Source organism: Hyperolius riggenbachi, chromosome 3, assembly GCF_040937935.1.
Source record: "Hyperolius riggenbachi isolate aHypRig1 chromosome 3, aHypRig1.pri, whole genome shotgun sequence".
Classification (NCBI taxonomy): Eukaryota; Metazoa; Chordata; class Amphibia; order Anura; family Hyperoliidae; genus Hyperolius; species Hyperolius riggenbachi.
This window is the reverse complement of record NC_090648.1, coordinates 356,908,646-356,914,697: the sequence shown is the minus strand read 5'-3', so window position 1 is coordinate 356,914,697 and position 6,052 is coordinate 356,908,646.

Below are 6,052 nucleotides of genomic sequence, written 5' to 3'. Positions count from 1 at the left end.
AAAACTGACAAATAATGAATTTTTTCATTTTTTTTCTTATTCTTACTGTTAAAATGCATTTACAGTAAGGTAGCTCTTAGCAAAATGTACCCCCCAAAGAAAGCCTAATTGGTGGCGGAAAAAACAAGATATAGATCAGCTCATTGTGATAAGTAGTGATAAAGTTATAGGCTAATGAATGGGAGGTGAACATTGCTCGGATGCATAAAGTGAAAACGACTGAAGGCTGAACTGGTTAAAGGGATACTTAAGTCTAAAAAAAAAAAAAAAAAAAAAAAATGTAATCACCTGGGGCATCCCTCAGCCCCCTGAAGCTGTATGGTGCCCTCACAGCCTCGCTCCGATCCTCCTGTCCCCACCGGCGGCTACTTCCGGGTGCGGTGACAGCCGCCGACAGGCTGGGAACGCGAGTGATTCTCCGTGTTCCCAGCCGCTATATCACCCTCTATACTGCTATAGCGTATATGTTATACGCTATAGCAGCATAGAGGGTGATATAGCGTCTGGGAACGCGGAGAATCGCTCGCATTCCCAGCCTGTCAGCGGCTGTCGCCGAACCCGGAAGTAGCCACCGGCGGGGACTGGAGGATCGGAGCGAGGCTGCGAGGGCACCATACAGCTTCAGGGGGCTGAGGGATGCCCCAGGTGAGTAAAAATCTTTTTCTTTTTAGACTTAAGTATCCCTTTAAGTAATCATAATTATTACAGTACATACAGGTTGTACTGATAGGTATTTTTACAGCAATAGCATAGCAGTAGCACCAACAACACATTCTAGGGTGTGTGTTCTAAACTACCTTCCTCCCCCCCACCCCCCAAAAAAGCAACCTTTTCTATATTTTTTTTACTTTCTTTTTATTATACATTTCAAAAAGTAACATATACAAATTAAATAGCCAGATATACATAAAACCAGCATGATACTGTATGTTAACTAACAATAATAAGCATATGAAGAGTAAGTTAACAAAATAATAATGCAGCATGGGTAAAATTACTGAGAAAGTCAGGCACCAAATGGAACAACAAACAGAACAGTGCCAGACTGATTCGCGCCATAAAGTAGGTGAAATTAAAATTAGATATGGAGTGCAGCCCAATTGAACCAGGGGTCCCACATTTTATCAAAACAAGGGGTAGTTTCCCTGATAGTTTAAGTAATCTTTTCAAAAATATAGATAGAGTGAACCTTATTGATCAGCTCTAACCTGGATGGGGGAGGGATCTCCAAGTCCTAGCCAACAGTGCTTTAGAAGCATAATATATCTGGCCCAAAAGTTTGTTCTGATGCTTAGACAGTTGAGAATGGAGTTTATGGAATAATGCCGACCATAGGTACGGTTGGCAAACAAACAGTCAAAGAAAAAATGCCCTGCGCTAACTAGCTAGGTTAAAGTCACTTATGCAAAAAATGACAGGTGTTATCCTTTTTGTTGGTGCCTTTTGGAGCTGCTTCTCACTGGGTGGATTCCAGGTACTCAAGTGTATGGAGAAAACAAAAAAGAATTGCTCCAATAGTGCATTATAATTTTTAATGAGGATACGCAATATAAAATTGCATTTACATTTAGGTTTCTTTAAAATCAGCGTGTAGTGGCCTGCCCACGATCGTAACCCTCTGCCGCGGTCTGGCCAGGACCAGGAGATGCGACGTTGTTGTTCCACGTTCCACTGGCTGCGGTGTCGCCAGGAGGGGAAGGAGGGGGCGTGACCGCTCACGTAAATGCCTCTACGTTACTACCGGTTTCAGCGCTTCCTGTGCCTTCATCAGGAGTGTGTTCTAGACTTTATCTTCATATCATTATCTACATATAATTTTAAGTCCAAGAACACTATTTCCTTTTTGTTCACTTCATGTGTAAACGCAAGTCCGAAGTTAGTGTTACAATATTTGACAAAATTGTCAAATTCCTCTCTCGACCCTTCCCAAATAATAAGCAAGTCATCTATAAATCTTGTATACAGGTTGAGGTTTGCTCCAAAGGGATTATTCCTCCAGATGTGCTTCTTCTCCCAATAGGCTATGTATAGATTTGCAAAGCTTCGAGCAAACCCCGCCCCCATAGATGTTCCACACGTCTGTAGAACATAATCATCCATAAACGTAAAGTAATTGTGGGTTAAGGAATATTCAAGGAGTGATAGGATAAATTTTGCCTGATCTGGGTTAAATGACCCTTCTTCCATTAGGAAATAAGACACCGCTTTGATTCCTCTATCATGGGGAATGCTGGTATACAGGGAGCACACGTCAAGTGATGCCCACATATAATTTCCATTCCAGTTATAGTTCTCCAGTATTTCCAGGACATGCAGTGAATCTCTTGTATATGCTTGAGTTGCTTAAACTATTGGCTGTAAAAAAAATAGTTGATGTAATCGGATATGGGAGCTATTAATCCCTCCATACCCACCACTATGGAGTGCCCCGCAGGATTTGCAATACTCTTATGTACTTTTGGGATGTGACAAAAGTAAGGGATAACTGGAAATTTCGAGGTGAGGAACTTATATTCATCCTTGCTTATGATCAGTTTTTCTATTCCCATTTGTAATATGTTGTTTGGCTCTGCTGTGTATTTGTTTGTCGGGTCACCTGGTAGCTTTCGATCCTCCAGTAATCTATACCCCTCTTTTTTGTAGTTTGAAAAATCCTGGATGACTATGCCCCCCCCCCTTTATCTGCTTGTCTTATTACTATATTCTTATTCTTCTTCATACTTTCCAATGCTTGTGTAACGTTTGTGGCAGCTGCGGCGAACAGCACCGCCGCCGCAGCTGCCTCCATCTCCCTACCCTGCAGTGATCCCGTGCCTCGGGCGTCTAGCACGCAGAGGACGGAGCTTTCAGTCGCACATAAGGCCGCATAAGGCCTGCAGGTCGGCTGACGTCTCGCTGTGTGCCCACTGCTGCTGATTGGCTGGCGGCAGGGGGCGTGCCTCAGGATCTCCTCGGGCTCTTAAGCCCGGAGGAGTCATTTGTTCCCTGTCTGCTGTCGTGAATGCATTTGTGTTAGCGCTCAGACCTTAGACTAGTGCCCGGTGTTGAAACCAAGGACTTCACACCTAGACTAGGAGATTGTTACTGTATTGATTACCTGTGTATGATTCTGGCTAGACCTCTGACCTTGTTTCTGCTTAACGTTACTGTACTTCTGCCTATCTGACTAGTTGCTGAACTCTGCCTGATCACTGATTACTCTTTTGCCTCACGATTTTCTGTTCTGATACTTACCTCTCTGTTGCCGGACCTTGCCTGTCTGACCACTCTACTCACCAGTGGGCCCTAGCCACTGGTGAGGTGCTCTATACCCACCAGCTCCACTGGTCGGGTGTTGCCTAGTGACCGATATTACCTTCCCAGCTCCTCTGGGAAGGTTCAGCCAAATCTATTAAGTCACCTATTAGTTCAGCATTACGATTTTCTGTACTCTCTCTGTTAGGACCTTCTCCAGCTCCTCTGGGAAGGTTTGATCAAATCTTACAGTCAGCGTACTGATAGTACCTTACCAGCTCCCCTGGTAAGGTCTCGCAAAACTATTAAAGTTACGGTTGCACCAAACACTTCTCACACAGTCTGTGTTAGCTATACTGCCATTATTGGTGATTCTGCAGATCACCTAATAATCTGGTATAGTGTCTGTATTATTGGTGATTCTGCAGATCACTATATAATCAGACGTCTGAGTTATAACACCCAACCATTACAGCTTGTATCTCTGCTTTAGATAAATTAGCTGGGGTATTTTGCAGTTTTTTGTTATTTTTGCATATGGCTTTAAATTGATTCATGACTGCCTGATAAAAATAATTAATGTATTGCCCTTTGCTGTGTGTTGGGTAAAAGATGGACCTGGGTTTAAATGCAGTACTTTTTATTTCCATGTCCATATATAAATCACTAGCCATAGTATGATTTTGTTCTCCCTCCAGGTCAGTCAGATCTATTAGTGCTTCCACATCCTTTTCGTTATCAATCACGCCTATTAGTGCATCAAGATCTATATCAAGCCAATCTTCATTCAAAGTTAGAGTCTCCATGGTATCATTCTTTTGGTTTTGATTTTGAATTCTTCTGGTTTCTTTACTGTTTTTCAGCGCAAAAAAATGTTTTCATGTTAGTGTTCGTATAAACCTAGATATTTAAATAGCTGAAAAGAATTGGGATTTGCCATGGACACAAAGCTCAAACCCTTCTGGAGAAGTGATAGGTCTCCATCTGTCAATGTATGCGAGGAGAGATTAAAAATCTGTACTGTGGACTCCCCTCTGTGTCCTGGTTTTCCTGTCTCCTTCCTTTTTAGTTTTTGTTTTCTAATTCTATCCCCCCCCCCCCCTGGTTCCTCGTCTTTTTCTCGTTCTAATCTTCCTTTCAGGGCTATGGGTGTGGAGGGAAGCCCTAAAAAATGATCCAATTTTGGATCCCTGATGGGTTCTTCCTCCTGTATTTGCTGTATGTTTTTCTCGTTACTGTCTTCTGTTTCTACATCTGTTTCTTTTGGTTTTCTCTCTTTATTTATCATAAAAGCTGTGATTAAACTTTGAGAGTTCGGACCTAGCTCTTCTGAAACCTTATTGGAGAGATTTTTGGGATTTTGCCTGGTGGTATAGTCCTTATCCATTTGTATTTTATAATTGCTTTGGCGTGTTATAGTGTTTTGATAAAATTTCCCATAAAGGGATTTTCTTGCATTAGCATGTTCATTTTGGTATGTCATATGTCCATATTAAGCCTTGTTTGGATACTTCGGTCTAGCTTCTTTGATTTCATAGTCTGATTCCCTATGACCTCTGTGTTCTTTATCTTTGTAAATGTCACTTTCATCTGTATTTGGTTTATTCTTGAGGACACTAATGGGAAAATTAACACACTCTGGATGTGGTATTCTTGGTGGATCATTAGGATTTCTTTCCGGTCTTCTCTCTGGGGATTTTTTATTATTATTATTATTATTTATTTCTGGTTTCCTCTCTGGGTTTTTTTATTTTTGTAATTGTGTGTCCTATTTGGTATCTTGTATTCCCTCTTTCTATTGTTTCATATTACTTTTTGCCACCTTTGTGGGGTTCCCGATTTTTCTTGGTCAAAAACTTTTGTTTTTGGGACTTCTCTCAGATTATTACCCATGATTTTATGTATACTAGTCCCTGTTAAGGTGTGTTCTTCCTTTGGTGGTAAAGTTGTTGTATTTTTAGGGTTATTTTTATTGTGGTTGTTGTTTGACCCTTTTTCTTGTATCCAATTAAAAATTTGCCCCAGAGCATAATCTCTTCTGTCCCTTTTAAATGTTTTTATTTTCCTAGTTAGTTGATCTTTTTCAAAAGCATTCACAGCATTTGTTGTTTTCTGTTTCCACTTTTCATAGTCCGGTAACCCTCTGAGTTCCTGGAGATCCTTTTGGATGGCTGGTATTACTTCCCTTACCCTATTGAGATTCCGATTGTGCTGCATGATCACAATCTTCATCCAAGTGCATAGATTTGCTACTTTCCTCCACAATTCAAGTAGGTCAGCCTCTAGAAAATCACATTCTTTTTATTTCTTAATGCTCTGGGTGCTATATTGTATTCTAAATATTCAATGTTGTCCCCCCACAGTGCAGAGGACGACCTCGAGGTCATCCTTACTGCGCCTGCGTTAAGCACCACAGTCATTCAAGCCCACGTTGTACATGGCGTACTTTACCTGATGATTCCTTTAAGAAATGTGGAATTTGCTTTTAAAACAAAAGTTTCATTTTCTTTAATGATTGCTTCTGTAATTACTTTTCAATATGGCGGATCGCTTTCCTTATCCGACTTTAGTTTTAAACCGTAGGATAAGAATTATTAATCATCTTCTCAAATGTTAGCAACTGAATGGTCCAGATTTCTATCAATCGAAGTTTACTTTAATGATTAAATAAAACATGAAGGGATTTCAAATCCTATAAGTCATCCATAGCAAACGCAAACAGTCTGCAGGAAGCGTCTTTTCTGGTAGTGATGACAGCAAAATCTAAAGTTACACATTTCAGACTTTAGGAACAAATAAAGAGGTTTGATAATGTCAC